Raw genomic sequence first — 18,757 nt, 5'->3', positions numbered from 1 at the left:
TTGAAAGACTCAAAGAGGACAATCTTCAGTAGATATCCAGACTGCCTATTTGGAAGCCATTACAGCTCACTACATGATGGGGGAGAGTAATGAATTGCACTGTATACATGACATCCACACAGATGACGTAGGGCGATTCTCTAAGCCTCCTTGAGTGCAAATTATGCTTCAACAATTCATTACCTCTTGTGGTAGGTCAGAATCGGGAGACGGACAAGGAGGCATGATATTCTAATACCTTTATTCTTTTTTTAATGTAAAAAGGCCTAAGCTTTCGCTATGCAACAGAGTCTAAGGCCTCCTTTAAAAAAATATCAAGTAAAAGGTACTCGTAAGGATGGCTTACAAAACGAAGTCCTCATTCAAGATTCCTACTCTAACCTAGCTTCTTTCCCTACCTCCAAAAAGCAAAGTACAACTAAAGGCTACTTTGGGACATTGCCCAGTGAAAAGGGATGGTGGTTTGCTTCCGACACCCACTGTGACGATTCACCAGGTATTGTCACCTCTCCCCAGGTGGGAGCGCTTTCACATGAGGCTATGGAGGTGGGGCCACTACCAAGTAGTCACCCTAGGGGTGGTTTAATGTGGGAGGACCTCATGGGGAGGGTGTCCTCCGACCCCCGGTGTACAGCCCGTTGAACAACATCACACCCCAACATTCTCTAGCACCCCCGCCCCCTCCATTAAAAACCATTTCCTTAAGACTAGACCAATGTATTACTGTAGTAGATGGGATACAGCCAAAACAAAGTACTAGGACGAAGAAGAGCACAGAAGACATGAAGATTACTGACTATGCTTGTACTGGCACAAGGTGGCCCCGAGGAGGCATAAAGTACAAATGTCAAAAGAAACAAAGTAATTTGACAATCCCCCGGAAGAGGCTGTTGGGGGATGCAAACTGGCATCAATGTATAAGAAGAGACGATGGACAAAAGAAGTGGTCAAACCCAGTGGGGGGAGGCAACAGGAGTGGAAACCATCCAGAGAGGGAGTTTCAAATCCTGTCACTAGACAGGAGGAATAGAAGAGCAGAGGATGCCGGTGAATAGCTGATGGAGTTCTCTGTGAGTCCCGCAAGAGCGAACCCGACCAAGAAACAGGAAAAGAGAACCAAGCAGTACAGCAAAGCGCAGAAATGCTGCAGTGCTGCGGAAGCAGAGGAGAGAAGCCCGGAGAGATGCAGCAATCCCAGGAAGCCCCAGTGGCATACCGAAGTCCCAACAAAGGTAACAGGAGGTACACGAGACCTGAAGGGGAAACAGGGTGGAAGAGAAGCAGGCTCAAGCGGCTCTCCCCTGGCCCAATAGTAGCAAACAAACTAATGGGACGAGTGGAGTGAGCATCCAAGAAGAATCTCCTCATCGGAGTGGCAGCAATAAGCCCACTGACAACCAGAGACGGGTCGGAGACCCTACCAAATATCGGATCAAGCATACAAGGAGAACTTTCCTATCTGCATTGGCAGCAATAAGCCCACTGACTACCAGAGACCGGTCAGGGACCCTCTCAGAATCGAAACAAGCATACAAGGAGAAGGTTGTCGCAACAGTGGCAGTCATAAGGATGAGTTACGTTTCCTCATAGTGGCAGGCATAAGCCCACTGACCCAGGTTGGAAGACAGAGTACCACAGATCCATGTTTCCTCACCACAGTGGCAGTCCTAAAGCCACTTACCAAAACTCCAACCAAGGGTATAAATAACGCATCAGAGGAGCATCTCTTCTTCTCAGTGGTAGTCAAAAGACCACTTACCGAATATAAAGGGAACTGTTCATAGGGAAAAATATCCCTTTCCAAGAAGGCATTGGGAAAGGAGACCGGACCAAGGAAACCTTTGGGGGACAAGTGAAGAAAGCTTGGCAGGATCTAAAAGAGTTACGGAGACAGCTCTTTGAGCAGAGGAGGATAAATCAGGATAAGGGAGGCATTCTCCTGGTGGAAGACACTGTTATTTACTTTTGGGTTTAAGTGTAAGGGATAAAAGCATGGTTTTGGACAAAGATGGATTATCATTTGACAGACATTCCGACATTTCCTTATTTTCCTAGGTTGAGGCAGGGAAACCCCTCAGAGATTATGATAGTTAGGTTTTGTGTTTTTAAAATAAGTCTATAACCCAAACATGACATCTCCTTGTCGGACTCCTTTGACACCCTTGCACGCCACTTTTGTCTTGATCATAGGCCAGTGCCTATTTTTACAGTGCCAGTTTATATAGAGTTTGTGTAATGGAGTGCTGCCCTGGAGCTCCAAGTAGGTCTTTCTTAGCTTTTCCTCATTACTCAAAGTCATTCTCACCTTCTGGAAGACTCATCTCTCTTGCACCTTTGTCTCCCCTTTGATGAATCTGATGAGGTGAACACTCCTTTCCCGGAGGTAGCCTCTCCCCATGTGGTCAGGGGATGGCAGCCGCTACCTGATACCTAAGGGTGGCTATGCGAGGGAGGATCGCATGAGGGGCAGCGACCTTCAAGGGTGAGGACAGGCATCATCAGATGTGAAAGAGTATCCCCCTTTCCCCTTTTGCGGATACTCCCTCCATTCCTGGTGGCATATTGTAGCAGTCCCTTTCAACAATTTGCCACGTCTGCTGATAGTATGACATGCATTACTTACCGTAAAAGTATTTCTGATGATTGTATCTGCTTAGATTCACATGCTGTGCATATAGTCCGACATCCAATGGTAAGCGCAGAGTATTGCATCTTGTCTTTCGAGAATCAAAACGGGATGTCGACATGGGCGTGCCTGTAACACTATCCCTACGTGACATGTAGTGTACCTAAAATCCCTCACACGTCGAGGCCCCTTTCGATTGTATTTTTCTGCTGTGAGGGAGCCTTATGACTGCTGTGAGTGAGTACAGAAAAGAGAGAAAGTAGTAAGACGTCTATGTTCCTTCCATCCGAGCGGGGAGGAAGGGTGGGTTCATGTGAATCTAAGCAGATATAATAATCAGAAATGCTTCTACGGTAAGTAATACATGTCTTCTGATGCTTGGTAATCTGCTTAGAATCATATGCTGTGCATAGACTAGCGAGCAGTACCCGGAGTTGGAGGTGGGTTGTGAGAAGGAACAGTAGTAAAAAAATGTCTTAGTACTGCTTGTCCCACCTGAGAATCAGACCTAGAATGAGTGTCTAGGCAATAGTATTTTGTAAAGGTGTGTACAGAACTCCAGGTTGCCGCTTTGCAAATGGACTCTAGGGGAACATTTGCTATGAATGCTATGGAAGCCCCAGTGCCCACAAGGGGGCCACCGATATCATAGTGACTGGTTCCTGGTGCATCTTGTACCCTATCTTGTCAGAGTCTGTTCCCCTTGGAGTGGTTCTGGGGGTACCTGGAAGCGTTGTCTTGGCATTGAGCATTCTTCAGAGTTGCGAACAAGTCGATCTCTGGGAAGCCCCATTCTGTGAAAACGTTGGAGACGATGTCTTCGTGTAATCGCCATTCGTACACCATGGGAAGTGGGACATCTCTGCTGAGTACGTCTGCCAGAAGGAACAAGTTACTTACCTGTAACTGTTGTTCTCCAGCATGGGTCTGGCATGGATTCACATGCTCATGAATATTCCCCGTCGTCAGGCTGGGAATCCTCGGTAAAGAAAAAATCAGTATCAGTTTCGTTTCTGATCTGTCTTTCGTAGTAGTAACCAATCACTGATCTCTGAGTCATACTGACCACAGCCAATGACTGCCCTCTACCTAAGCCCCACCTCTGGCAGCCATCTTCAGATTTGGTAACACGTGAAGTGGCAGTATGACCAAGTGAAGAGCCGCAGAGGGGTAGGCGGGAGGGTTCGCATGTGAATCCATGCCAGACCCATGCTGGAGAATAACAGTTACAGGTAAGTAACTTGTTCCTTCTCCAGCATGGGGTCTGGCATGGATTCACATGCTCATGAATAAAGAATACATAGCAGTACACACATGCACAACCACAGGAGGTGGCAAAGGCTCAACATTAAGCATTACATCAAACTCAACATTAAGCAATTCTTACCTCCTCACCAGGCTCACCTTAGGCGAACAGATTGCGCAGCACTGCTTGGCCGACCCTGGACTCCTCCCTGGAATCCTGGTCGACGCAGTAGAATTTCGTGAAGGTGTGCGTCGACCTCCACGTAGCAGCCCTGCAGATGTCCAGCAAGGGCACACCAGATAGGAACGCCATGGTAGCTGCGATCGCTCTGGTGGAATGGGCTCTCGGAAGGCCAGGCAGCGGTCGGTTTGCCAACCGATGACAGTACATGATACAGCCGGAGAGCCATCTGGAAATGGAAGCCTTTGAGAGAGCCTTCCCCTGATTGACAGGTCCAAAGTTCACAAAAAGTTGTGACGTCGTCCGAAAACACTTCGTGCGGTCCACGTAAAACTTCAGCGCTCTAGCCACATCCAGCGAGTGCAAAGTCCTTTCGGCCGGCGACGAAGGCGACGGGAAGAAAACAGGCAACACCAAGGGTTCGTTGAGGTGGAATTCCGACGGCACCTTGGGCATGAAGGAGGGGTGCATCCTGAGCACTACCCTCGTGTCGTGAAAAGTCAAGTACGGGGGCTTGCAGGAAAGGGCCTGGATCTCTCCCACTCTTCGTGCGGAGGTGATGGCCACAAGAAACGCTGTTTTCCACGACAAGAACTTCAACGGAGCCGAGTGCAGAGGCTCGAACAGAGGTCCCATGAGCTTGGTCAGCACCACGTTGAGCTCCCACGCCGGGGCCGGAGCCTTCACCGGCGGGAACGATCTGAACAGTCCCTTCATGAATTCTTTCACCAGACGATGAGACCACAAAGACGTCCGCCCCGTGGTTCTGGTGTATCGGGAGATCGCAGCAAGATGAATCTTGATGGACGCATGCGCCAGTCCAGCCTTGGCCAGCGTCAGAAGGTACGGCAGTACCTGGGGAGCCGTAATCCGTAGAGGGTTAATCTTCTGTGCGTGGCACCAGACAGAGAACCTCTTCCATTTGTGTCCATAGCATTTAAGAGTTGAGGACGCCCTGGCCTTTGCAAGAACCTCTCTGCAGTCGGCCGGTATGTCGTATCCTCCAAACTCTAACGCTGCAGGAGCCAGGCCTGCAAGTTCAGCGACTTCGGGTCGTGATGGAGGATGGCGCCTCCTTCCCTGGAGAGAAGATCTGCGTCCACTGGCAGCTTGATTGATGGGGACGCTGACAAGTCCAGAAGGTCCGGGAACCATATCTGCCTCGGCCACGCAGGTGCGACGGGGATCATCCTGCACCGTGACCTCTTGAGCTGGTTGATGAGCCGGATCAGCAATGGCAATGGAGGGAACGCGTATAGAAACAGGCCCTCCCAGGGGAACGAGAAAGCATCGCCCATGCTCCTCGGCTGGGGAAACCTGCTGGCGAACCTCCGGCACTTGGAGTTCGTCGCCGTCGCGAACAGATCGATCTGGGGTGTGCCCCACCGTCGGAAGAGGCGGTCCACTAGATCCTGTCGTAGTTCCCACTCGTGGCACGAGCGCAGCTCTCTGCTGAGCGAGTCGATGATGGTGTTTTTTATCCCTGCCAGATGAAACGGCACCAGAAACATCTCTTGGGCGACGGCCCAATGCCACAGATCCTGCGCCTCCTTGGACAGGGCTGGGGACCTGGTTCCGCCCTGCTTCCTGATGTAGAACATGGTGGTGGTGTTGTCAGTGAAGATCCTCACCACCTTGCCCTTGAGGGACGGGAGAAAGGACCCGAGGGCCCAAAACACTGCACGGAGCTCCAGGACGTTGATATGGAGGGACTTCTCCATCGGAAGCCAAAGGCCTCTCGCATGCAGATTTTCGGTGTGCGCTCCCCACCCTTCCAGGGAGGCATCCGTGGTCACTGTCTCCTGGTGGCCGGGGGTCTGGAAGTCCATGCCCGCCGTCAGATGTGCGCGGGTGCCCCACCACCGGATCGCTCGTAGGAAACTCTCGTGGAGTGTGATCCTCTCCTCGAAGCTGCCCGTCGTCTGGATCCAGCGCGCGTCCAGGAACTCCTGCAACGGGCGCATCCGGAGCCTGCACAGGCGGATGAGGTAAATGCAAGAAGACATCATTCCGAGGAGGGACTTGATGGACCTCACCCTGGCCGCGTCTGCGACCAGCATCCGCTGCACCTTGTCCAAGATGGCCCTCGTCCTTTCCTCCGACAGAGAGGCCAGAAGCGACACTGTGTCGAGCTTCGCTCCCAGAAACAGTGCGACTTGCGCGGGCACCAGGTGGGACTTGGCGTAGTTTATGGAGAATCCCAGGTCCATGAGTAGTTGGACGGTCCTTGCCGTGTGCTCCACGGCGAGCTCCTTCGTCTTCGCTCGGATGAGCCAGTCGTCCAGGTAGGGATAGACGTGGATCCCCTCTCGGCGCAGCTGAGCCGCCACCGGTGCGAGGCACTTGGTGAACACCCTGGGTGCCGACCTCAATCCGAAGGGAAGGGCTCTGAACTGGTAGTGACGCCCTTGGACCACGAACCTGAGAAACTTTCGGTGTCCCTTTAGGATGGGAATACGGAAGTAGGCATCCTCCAAATCCAACGACGACAGGAAGTCGCCCTCCTCCAGCTGACCCAGGACGTGTTGGAGGGTGACCATCCGGAACTTCTGTGCCTTGATGAATTTGTTCAGTCGTCGTAGGTCCAGGATGGGACGCCATCCTCCCGTCTTCTTCTTCACGAGGAAGTATCTTGAGTAAACTCCGGAGCCCCGAAGCCTCTTTGGGACGAGCTCGATGGCGCCCTTCTTGAGCATCGCCTTTACCTCCAAGAGAAGCTGAGGGACGTGATGTTCTTTCCTGGCCACAGGGGGGACGCGCGGGCACCTTTTTAGAAACTCGAGCGCGTGACCCTGAGCTAGGGCGTCCAGCACCCAACGGTCGGTGGAGATGGACTCCCACACGCAGACGAAGCTCGCCAGCCGGCCTCCCACCGGGGTGCTTCGGTGGGGGCCCGAACCCACGGCCGGTTCAGTCCTTCTTCGACGAGGCTTTGCCGCCTTGTCCTCCTTGGCGACGGCGGCGGGGTCCGCCTGACTTGCCTCGTCCCCAGTAAGCTTCCTGTGACGACCAACGGGCCGCTTGACGGTAGGTGGAAAATCCGCCGCTGGAACCTTTGGAGGCACCCTGTTTGCCTCCGCCGCTCCGAAAGGGCGGCCGTCGTTGCTGGAGAACACCAAGAGCACGGGCCGTCTCCGTGTCCGTCTTGATGGCTTGTAGGGAATCGTCCACTGTTTTCCCAAACAGGTTGTTTCCGTCGAACGGCATGTCCAAGACTCTGGTCTGCACGTCCTGACGGAAGTCAGTAGCCTTGAGCCACCCACGCCGCCTAAGTCACACGCCGTTGCCCAACTGGCGAAATCCAGTGTCGGCGATGTCCGTCGCAATCGTAATGGCGTGGTCCGACGCCACCTCTCCTTCCTGCAAGATCTCTAGGGCTTCCGCCCTCTTGTCGTCTGGTAGGAAGTCCAGCAGGGGGGCGAGTTTGAACCACAACTCCCTGTCGTAGCGGGCTACGATAGCCAAGGCGTTGGCCGCCTTAATCGTCGTCGCTGCAGACGAGATGACTCTGCGTCCCATCGTGTCTAATTTCTTTCCCTCGCCGTCCGGCGGGGAGGTCGACGTAGAGGCCGCGCCCCCCCCCCCGCTTTCTTCTGGGCCGCCGCGGAGACGACCGAGTCCGCCGTCGGCTGTGCCCGAAGGCACAAGGGGGCCGCATCCGGGACCCGGTACTTCTTCTCGTACCGATCCCTTCTAGCCGGCGTCTCGGATGGGTTCTTGAGGAGGGCGAGGCCCTCATCCCAAATATCGTCCAGTAGAGGTACAGAGAGGACCGTCTTCCTCTTGGCCTCGCGCCATTGATAAAGGAAACCTTCCTTCCTCTTCTCTTCCGGGCAGAGCTGGAAAAGCTCGGATGCCCTGGCGATCATGGAGTGAAACGATCCAAACTCGTCGGGCGGGGAAGCCCGGGTGGGAGGTGACGACGGGAGATCCTCGTCGTAAACCTCGTCGTCTGTACCCGTCGCGGCCGTGTCAGTCCCCGTATCATCCCCACGTGTCGTGGACGGGGAGGAGGGCTGAACAGGGCGCGATGGCTGAAAAGGAGGTGGAGGATGAATCCTCCTTCTCTTAGGGGGAGGGCTCCCAGAAGGGCCTGGCTCCGGGTCCCCCGTCGGGAGCGGTTCCTCCGCTGGTGGTAACGGCAGTCTCGTCCTTATCTCCGAGCATAAGGACTGTATAGCCAACAAAATGGCCGCCGAGTTGTCTTGCGGCACTGGTTGAGGGGAGTCAGACGGGCGGTCAGGAGCCCCGTCGGCACCCTCGACGTTCTCGTCGTCTCCTACGTCGGGGTCCCTCCCGACGGGCTGGTCTTCTTCCACGCCAACGCCGTGGCTTAAGACTTCGATCAGCTCTTCCTCAGAGGTTGAGGCCGAATCCATGACAACCTCCTGCCCCCCCTTTTTCTTCTCCATCGGAGGTTTCACGGGGGTCCTATCGATGGGCATGAAAGAGGACTCCCTCCGCGGTGGCAGGGAGACTCTGAGCCCCGAGGTCGCCACCACTGGTGTAGCCTCCACAGGCTGAGCCAGGGCCGCCGCGGCTGTCTCGATAGAGGCCTTGGCCGGATGGATTAAGGCTTTCACCACCTTAGGTGCGCTCACCGCCTTCTCCTTGGGGGGAGGGTCACCACCTCGCTCCCCCTCCGATGGGGCCTTCGAGCTCGACCGGGGTCTCTCCAGGAGCTTCGCCGGGTGCTCGGCCTTCCTCTTACCCGAGCCAGAGCGTTGGCTCGTGGTTGATGGCGCCGGGGAGGATGCGCCCTGCCTGGCGCCCGTAGAGCCCGGTGCCAGCGGACTTGGCCTTCTGTTGGACCCCCGTCGCCGGGGCGTCCTCAAAGGTCTTAAAAGACCGCTCGGACTTCTTCTTCTTCTCGCCTGACGGGATCTTCCCTTCCAGCCAGTTGGCGAGACGTTGATGGCGGTCCTTCATGGTCCGCTCCGACATATTGCCGCAAAACGCACAGTCCTTCTCCACGTGCGTCTTGTCCTCATGTAGGCAGTAAAGACAAAGGGAGTGTTCGTCCTCAAAGACATTCTGAAGCTGGCATCCAGGGCAGCCCTGAACAGCTTTCCGGGCGTCTAGCTTCCCTTCTCCTGGGCCATGTCCGAGATGGGCCTGAGAAACTTCTGGAGTCCTCCAAAAGCGTGGCTCGATGAAATCTTCACCCTTGAGGGGCGTAGACTAATCCGACATGGGTCCCCGTTGATCGGATGAAGAACCGGTGGAGCTTGAGGCTCTTTTGACCGAAAAAGAGACATTTTTTGAGAAAAAACGTGAAAAAATAGCACTAACGCTCGAGAGCAATAGCACGAGGATCCCAACACTTGAACGTGCGGTAAAAATCTGAAGATGGCTGCCAGAGGCGGGGCTTAGGTAGAGGGCAGTCATTGGCTATGGTCAGTATGACGCAGAGATCAGTGATTGGTTACTACTACGAAAGACAGATCAGAAACGAAACTGATACTGGGTTTTTCTTTACCGAGGATTCCCAGCCTGACGACGGGGAATATTCATGAGCATGTGAATCCATGCCAGACCCCATGCTGGAGAAATATCGAATTATAATGTCCCAGGTTCGATGGACTCCACTATCTAGTCCAATCGATCCATAGCGGATTCCTTCCTGCAACCGACACCTCGACGCAGATTACCCACTGACAATGCAGATAATCCCTTAAATTTGGCTTTAATCAAAATTACATTGGCAGTGGTTGAAACATTAGACTCAAAGAGCTCACTTCAAAACAAACAAACCCAACAAATATTAAATTGGATCTCAACTGTTCCTCTTGGTCTGTCCATCCAAAAAAATGATGTCAATTTAAAGTTAACTGAGGGATTGTATAGACTGCCTATTGGGACCGCTACACAGCTTGATAATAATTCCTTTGTTTCGGCCTTGCCTACTTTCAAGAACATTATTTGCACCATCAAACCTCTGCAACCTGATGTGGTAATTTTTTTTTTTTAAACTCTTTTTTTATTAGTGGTCCAGAAAACACAAAACACAGTTACAGCTTCATCGTACAAATTGAAATCAACATGGTACGGTAATATATAGAAACAGCAGCACATATATCATGCATCGTCCCGAAGTGGCGAGTCTAAACATCACTGTCATCATCAGAGATATCACAAAGAAACTCTGAGGGGCCCCCAAATATCCTTATGTCTGCACACCGAAGGGCGTGTGAGGACAAACTGTTCTTCAGCCTCGTTTACATACACCAGCTCCCGGAGGAACTGCTTCACAGTGGGTGGCGCCGGATTTTTCCATTGTTGCAGAATACATTTTTTGGCCACTGCACAAGTGACATTAAACAGTCTTCTGATCTTTTCGGAGCACTTTCCTATATCCCCGAATGAACAAGTTACTTCTTACCTTGTAACGTTCTTTCGATGGGATGTTCCTCCGACGTATTCCTCATCTTAGATATCTCCTTCCAGCTCTGCTGGCCTCGGAAAAATTTTTCTCTAGAGGGCGCTGCGCGTCGACGTCCTCCGAGTCGATGTCCCTCGACAGCCGCCGTATCGACGTCATCCTGCCTATAAAGGCCGCGCGCAGCGTCCGTTGCTCAGTTCCGTTTTGTAGCCCACAATAATACTTTCTGGACTAACTAATCACCCTGAAGGAGCGTAAGCTGCAACAACAAGGGAAGTAGAACTGCGGGGATGGATGGGAGGGTCGATGAGGAATACGTCGGAGGAACATCCCATTGAAAGAACGTTACAAGGTAAGAAGTAACTTGTTCTTCGAAGGGATTGTGTCCTCCGACGTATTCCTCATCTTAGATAGGCTCCCATAGCAGTATTCTATTATCGGAGGAGGGAGTACTGACTTCACGCTGTCTTCTATTGATGAATAAAATGCAGTACAGCCCTTCCAAACCTAGTCTCTTGACTGGAGGAGGAATCCAGATTGTAAAAAAGTGTAAAGGTATGGACAGACGACCATGTAGCGGCCGCACATATGTCTTTAACCGGCACGCCTCTTTTGAGGGCCGATGAAGCTGCAATACCTCTGGTCGAATGAGCCCTAAGGTTTTGAGGGGGCTCTTTCCCTGCCAGTTTATAACATTCCAGAATGGCTAGAATGATCCATCTGGAAATGGTCTGCTTAGTTATTGGTAACCCCAGCTTGTGACCTGTGTAACCTACAAACAGCTGGTCTGCCTGTCTTATCCTGGCTAGTCTACTAATGTAAAAACTTAAAGCCCTCCTAGGGTCTAGCCTGTGTAACCTCTCTTCCTCTTTCCCCGGGTGAGGAGGAGGATAGAAAGATGGTAGGGTAATCTTCTGAGTGATATGGAATTCAGAAACCACCTTTGGGAGGAAATTAGGCTTCACTTGCAGGACAACTTTGTCTTTGTGAAATATTGTGTGAGGGGGTTTACAAGAAAGAGCTTGTAATTCGCTCACCCTTCTAGCAGATGTAAGTGCTATTAATAAAACAGTCTTAAGGGTAAGGAATCTTAACGGACAAGAATGGAGAGGTTCGAAAGGTGAACCCATCAGGAAAGTTAGTACTAAGTTTAAATCCCATAGGGGAACTTGGAATGGTCTTGGGGGATAAACATTGGTTAACCCCTTTAGAAACTGTATTTCCAAGGGTAATTTGAAATAGGAAGGTTCTTCCGCAGTACGCTTAAAGATGGATAGCGCTGCGAGATAGCCCTTAATGGTGCCAACTTGAAGGCCTGAATTTGCCAAATATAGTAGGAAGGACAAAACCATTGGTGTACCACATGAAAAAGGGTCGATATTCTGTTCTCTACACCAGCTGCAAAATCTGTTCCAACGGCAGCGGTATAAAGACTTTGTTGCTGGCCTCCTTGCCGAAAGCAACACCTCCATAACATCATCAGGGAGGTCCCAATCCTTGTACCTCAGCCTTTCAGAAGCCAAGCGTGAAGGTTGAGGGTTTTGATGTCTGGATGGAGAACCTGACCTCCCTTCTGTGAGAGTAGGTTCTCTCTGAGTGGAAGTCGAATTGGAGGGCAGATGGACAAGTCTAGAAGGTCCGGGTACCACGTTCTCCTGGCCCAATCCGGGGCAATTAGGATCATGGTTCGCCGGAATCTTCTCAACCTCCTGATCATTTGAGGAATGACAGGGACCGGTGGGAACGCGTACAGAAGCAGAAACTCCCAGTCCACTATGAACGCGTCTCCCAGAGCTCCTCTCGGGGGAAATTCCCTTGAGCAGAACAGGTCGCATTTCCTGTTTAGGCTGGTGGCGAACAGATCTACCTGAGGGGTTCCCCAAAGGGCGAAGATCTCTTGAAGGACTTCCTGAGCTAGCTCCCACTCGTGGGAGACTGTGTTCTGCCTGCTCAGAGCGTCCGCTGTCAAGTTCTTCTCTCCGGCTAGGTGAACTGCCGATAGAGAGGTTCCTTCTTGGATTGCCCAAAACCAGAGCTGCATCGCCTCTCTGCACAGGGGTAGTGATCCTACGCCTCCTCTTTTGTTGAGGTAATGCATGGCCACCGTGTTGTCCGTCATTATCAGGACGTTCTTCCCTTGTACAGCTGGCAGGAACGCCTTCAGCGCAAGTCTGATGGCTCTCAGCTCTAACAGGTTGATGTGTAGTCTGGACTCCGATGGAGACCAACGACCGCTGATGGTCAAGTCGTTGGCGTGGGCTTCCCACCCCGTGAGTGAGGCATCCGTGACTACTGTTATCTCCGGCCAGGGTTGCCAAAACTGTTCTCCTTTCAGAATGTTCTCCTGACAGGCCCACCACTGAAGGTCTCGAGCCACCCTGCCGGGAACCTGAAGAAGATCTGTCATTCTCCCTGAGAATTGTGACCACTGAGTCCTCAGTGCCCACTGGAGGGATCTCATTCTCAGGCGAGCCTCTGGCACTAGGAAAATGCAGGATGCCATGAGGCCTAGCAACCTCAAAAAGTCGAAGGCTGGGAGACGTTGGGCATGCTGGAACTTGGTAACCATCTGTAGAATATCTTGAGCCCTCACCTCTGGTGGCGAGGCTTTTCCCAGGGAAGTATCCAGGATCGCTCCTATGAACTGGAGTCTCTGTAATGGTATCATTTGTGACTTCTTTAAATTGAGGGAGAAGCCCAGTCTGTGAAGGAAGTGGCACACGTGATTTAGCTGGATCTGAGCTTGTTCCGGAGAAACAGCCCTGATCAACCAATCGTCCAGGTAGGGGTAGACGTGAATCCCTTCCCTCCTTAGACTTGCAGCCACTACCGACATTAACTTGGTGAAGACCCTCGGGGCGGAGGTCAGCCCAAATGGCAGCACTCGAAATTGATAGTGAGAGTTGCCAATTGCGAACATCAGGTATTTCCTGTGTTTGAGATGGATAGGCACATGGAAATAAGCGTCCTGAAGGTCCAGAGATATCAACCAGTCCTGGAACTGAAGGGCCTGGAGGATCTGAGAAAGAGTGACCATCTTGAATTTGTCTTGAAGATGGGTCTCAGTCCTCCGTCTTTCTTTGGAATGAGAAAGTAAGGGGAGTACCAGCCCTTGTTCCTCTCCGCTACAGGTACCGGTTCTATGGCACCTTTCTCTAGCAGGTCCCAAATTTCCTGCAAGAGGAGCGGATCTGGAGCTTTCTGAGAGCTGATCCCCGGTGGATGACTGAGGTATACGTAGTAAAGGCAGGCAGTAACCTTGGGCAACTGTTTCCAATGCCCAAGCATCTGACGTGATAGCCTGCCATACCGCCAGATGTTGAGTCAACCTGCCTCCTACAGGTGTCCTGTGAGGGAAGTCCTCAGAGTGGTTTTGGGGCGGCTGATGCAGATGGTAAAGAGGTACCTGCTGTTGCTGCGGCTTTTGAATATCTACCCCGTCCACCTCGGGTAGTTCTTCTTTGACCCCTTTGAGCCGGTCGTCCTCTACCTCTTCCGAATGCGGAGTAGAAGCGAAAGGACTTGCCCCTCGCAGAGGTTCCTGTGGGACGAAAAGGAGTGACTGATTGCAGCTCCTAGGGATTTTGCTGCTGCTTTTGAAGTTTGCAGTTTCTCTAAACTGTCATCCGCCTTTTTCCCGAACAAAGAAGAGCCATCGAATGGCATGTTCAAGAGCCTGGCTTGCACATCTGGGGCAAAAACAGACTTTGTCAACCAAGCGAATCTCCTGGTTGATGTACTTGCCGCGATTGCTCTGCTGATACTGTCAGCCGAATCAATGCCCGTCTGGAGGGATTTGCACATAGCGTCTTTACCGTCCTGTATAATATTCAGGAACGCATCCCTTTCTTCTCCCTCCGGGATGCAGTCAGCCGCTGTAGAAGCACACTCCCAAAGTGTATGGCTGAACCTAGCAAGGGTGCAAGTAGCATTAACAGATTTTAACGCCATGCTACATGCTGAAAAGACTTTCTTTGCCATAGCATCATATTTTTTATCGTCCCTGTCCTGTGGGACGGTAGGATAAGCCGTCTTGACATCGGTAGAGGATGCTGCCTGTACCACCAGACTTTCTGGGGATGGGTGTTTAGACAAAAACTCTGGGTCTGTAGAAGATACCCTGTACTTTGTAGACAGTTTTTTATTTACTGCTGGTACTACATCTGGGGTTTCCCAGTTTGTCATGATCTTTCTCTGAAGAGCTTTATGAAAAGGCACCACAGGATCCTCCTGTGGGCCTTTGTCAAGAATATCCGTGAGGTCATCTTGTTGGAAAGATTGTGAAGGTGCAGACCACCCCATGAACTTTGTGATCCTGGCCATTAAGGCTCTGTAGGGGGTTTCAGCATGCTCCCCTGGGTCTGGCTTAGCAAACTCCACCTCAGGGGAAGTGTCTAACCCACTTGCCTCATGTAAGGAATCATGAAGATCCTTTAACCTGCGCTCTTCAGAGGAAAATTCCTCTCTAACTGGGGTTACAGGTCCCTGTAACTCAAATGTGTCTTCCTGTTCAGACAATTCACCCTCTTCCAAAATTGAGGATATATTTTTCAATTGTTCTGAACTCATAAAGGGAGTAAATCCCATTTCCAAGGCAGAGGGTGCCGAACTTGTCATTATCGGCCTCGAAAACGTCGATGTCGTCGACGCCGAAGGCTTCGAGCGTGGCGTCGAAAGCAAAGGCGGAGGCCTCGAAGACCTCGACAGAATTGGAATTCTACTCGACAATCTCAAAGCCATCGACGTCGAGGATCTGGGGATAGTCACTGGATGTGTGGTAACCGTGACTTTTTTTGGCGTCGAAGCTGGCGTCGAGTCGACAGACCCGTGTGTCGAAGGTCCCTTCGACAACGGCGTCGAAGACATCGACCTCGACGGAATCCGCGTCGACGGAACCTTCGAGGAAGGTTTGGAGGTCATAGTCCTACTCGAGGGTTCGAGACGCGCTCGAGAGGTTTCCTTCGCCGGGTACTGCGACTCGCAGCGTTTTTGACCTTCGGGTCTTTCGACCAGAGCATCGCTCTCGGCAGTCTTCGAGGGGGTCGAGGCCGCTTTCTCGAAGACGCTCATCATATTTTTTCGGAATTCCTCCCATTCAGCCCTGGAACTATGTTTCGTGGGGCAAGGGATTCTTTTTGGCGAAACAGAGGAAGAGGAAGACGGAGAAGGGGATCTTCGACGCCTCCTCTTCAAGTGCTTCGATCTCGAGGAGTGATGAGACCCACTCCGAGACCTGGAGCGCAAATGGTGACGAGGAGACGAATGTCTCGACTTCGTCGACGAAGAAGAAGCTTTAAAAGTCTTACCTTTCTCCAGCTTCCCCCTACGCTCCGTCAGGCCCTTAGCTGTCATGGACATACAGTCCTCGCATTCCGAACAATGGTGTTCAGCTCCCAAAACACCACAGACAAACTCTGAGGATCGGTCAACGACATCTTTTTCCCACAATCTCGACATTTCTTGAAGCCGGATCGAGGAGTTGTCGGTTCCGACGAGGAAGCCATCGAGTACGGATCGAATAACTCGAGGTAAATAGGATTAATCTGACTAAGAACTGAGCAACGGTATTCCGAGGCACTGAGTAAGCGCGGAAAAACGGAACTGAGCAACGGACGCTGCGCGTGGCCTTTATAGGCAGGATGACGTCGACGTCGATACGGCGGCTGTCGAGGGACATCGACTCGGAGGACGTCGACGCGCAGCGCCCTCTAGAGAAAAAAATTTGCCGAGGCCAGCAGAGCTGGAAGGAGATATCCAAGATGAGGAATACGTCGGAGGACACAATCCCTTCGAAAAATATTTCTGTGGAGTCAACACCGGGGGGATTTGTGTGATTTCATGAAGTATATCAGCCACCACCGGGCAGCTCCAATACACGTGGAACGAGCCAGCGTAGTCCGCTTTGCATTTGGGGCATTGACTCTGAGTATCTGAAACAAACCTGGCTATCTTGGCCGGGGTGTAGTGCAATCTGTTAAGAATTTTGAACTGGATCACTCGTAGTCCAGCATTCAGGGAAACCTTCTTAGTAAGAGAACAATACCTGTCCCAAGTCTTATCGTCTATAGGGATCTGGATATCTTTTTCCCATTTATCCCTGTTCAAATTAGCCGTGGGTGAGTGTGCTTGTACTATGGCATATAGGCTGGACACCCTCAAGCGGTCCCCGGGCCGTGATCATCTGCACGCAGGGGTGTGTAGGGGGATCGTCAGGGAAAGACGCCCAGTGTTTCTGGAAGGCCAATCTCATGCGATAGTATTGCAGAACCCTAAGTGGGCCCCTGCCAAACGCCCCAGTTATCGGCTGAAGGGTCGCAAACTTTCCCTCGATAAACATATCGCCCAGGCGCATCTCGTCGCCGGGTTCCCAGGCTGGCCCTAGGCAGACATCGTGTGTCGGAGGGATACCAGGGTAGTTCCAGAGGGAGACCAACGGATTATACAGGGTCGACAGTCCCAGTTTCTTGAATATTGCCCTCCAGGCACCAACCGTGCAACTAACAGGGTTGCTGATGTGGTAATTCTTAATGATTCTTGGATCAGCATAGGTGAGGGTCCTAAAAACAATGGCCTACATCAGGTGTTGAGTCTTGTGTATCCTCTTCTACCATTCCGATTATCAAAATGCATGCTTAACGCACATGACCAAATTCTAAAGTGGCCTCACGTAAATTGACAACCACAGTACCATCTAATCATGTTACACAGCAACAGTGTAATAATAGTACCCACACCCTCAGTGCAGCCAGTCAGAGAGCCAGAAACTGTGCCGATTGTGCAAAGAAGTTCTGAGATAACACCTATGCCAGCAAAGGTGATCTTAATTCCAGAAGATCGAACACAGTGTCCAATCTAATAATTATGCTCCCTTGTCGGACTTCGTGGATTTAATTGACTCCACCATTGATCATTTGCCCACTCCCATGAGACATACTAAACGTACGGATTGCAAAGTTAGTTCAGGAAGTAGCCAACCGATTAAGCTGAATAAATCCAACGAATCGGCGGAAGAGAGATTTGCGAGAACGTTCCATGTCAATTAAAGCTGCTGTGGATGCGTATTTAGTACAACGTGCACGCAAGCTTTGACAAATAAACCCTCCCAACTGGCCGTAAAAGACCGTCTTGCCATCGCTGAGCACCAACCACATGCAGGACGATGCCGTTAACGGTCTCTCCTCCCGTTTACAAATCAATGACTGTTTGAGACCGCTCGAAGAGTCTTGTTCTCGTGGGGATCAGGGCTTATCCACAGTTTCTAACAAAGGTGTGAATAACAAACCTCCTGTTAAACTAAACCACTTCAATTAAATCTCAGCAATCTATCAAGCCCACTAGTCGCCTCCTCCCGAGCCAGACCTCTTCACTTTAACCCTCAGTTATCGTCAAGCTCTCGCTCTTCCGCTCGATGTATCATAACTGTGCTCTCGGCCAATAGAGCGTTTGCTACAGAACGTGGCTTGAATGTTAGAGCTGGATAGCTCTGGTCGTAGTCCATCACTGGTGACCAAATGTTTGTGAAGCGGTGAAGGAGACCTTGGTTTGCCGCTGTAATCTTTTCCGCTATAAAAATGTCCCAGAGTTTCAGCCACCATGGGATCATTAGGGGGCCTTCTGGTGATTTCCAGGTTCGTGCCACTGTGATTTTAGCGGCTAGGAGCAGATGAGTTAGAAGGATAGCCCCTCTGCCCGATCTAGGGTATATGCCTGGGATCGGGGCTCCTAATAGAATTGGTTCTGGCTCCAGAGGCAGCGTTATCTTAGTTATGTCAGCGATGCATTGGGACCAGAAATTTGCAATTACTGGGCATGACCACCACATATGAATGAACGATCCCTGGAGGCCACATTGGCGCCAACATCGGGGGTCTAAGGTTTGGTTGAAATGATGTAATCGGAGCGGTGGGTAGTACCATTTTAGGAGTAGTTTATGAGCACACTCTCGATTAGTGATGCAGAAGGAGGAGGACCGAGTGCGAGACCAAATGTCTATCGAGTGTCCTAGGTCTGTTTCCCATTGGTTCATGTAGGTTGCACTAGCGATGAGAAAGTTTGTCTGCAACAGCTTGTACATCGTCGAGATTCGCCCTCGGTTTGGGGGATCTGCGATTGTCAGCTCTGTGGGGTCCAGATCTCGTGTCGCTGCCAAGCATGTTGCTGGATGGGAGCACCAATGTCGTAATTGCGCATATGTGAATCTGTCTACTTCCGTCAAGCTAAAGGTGCTCTTGCATTGTTCAAAGGCGAGTGGTTGATTCCTCTCAAAGAGCTGACCTAGGGAGCCGAGGCCCCCGGCGATCCAGTTTTTGAAGTTCGAGGGGTG

General features: G+C 51.6%; 1 protein-coding gene across 2 annotated transcripts in view; it reads right to left on the bottom strand.

Annotated features, from left to right (window-relative positions):
- Positions 1 to 18,757, bottom strand: part of ECPAS (Ecm29 proteasome adaptor and scaffold) — a 3,148,361-nt gene that overhangs the window by 2,565,906 nt on the left and 563,698 nt on the right. The window lies entirely within an intron of this gene.

The sequence above is a fragment of the Ambystoma mexicanum genome, chromosome 6q (assembly GCF_040938575.1).
Source record: "Ambystoma mexicanum isolate Mex_15411 chromosome 6q, UKY_AmexF1_1, whole genome shotgun sequence".
In the NCBI taxonomy this organism is placed as follows: Eukaryota; Metazoa; Chordata; class Amphibia; order Caudata; family Ambystomatidae; genus Ambystoma; species Ambystoma mexicanum.
Note: the sequence above shows the minus strand (reverse complement) of the source record. Positions and strands in the feature narration are given on the sequence as shown.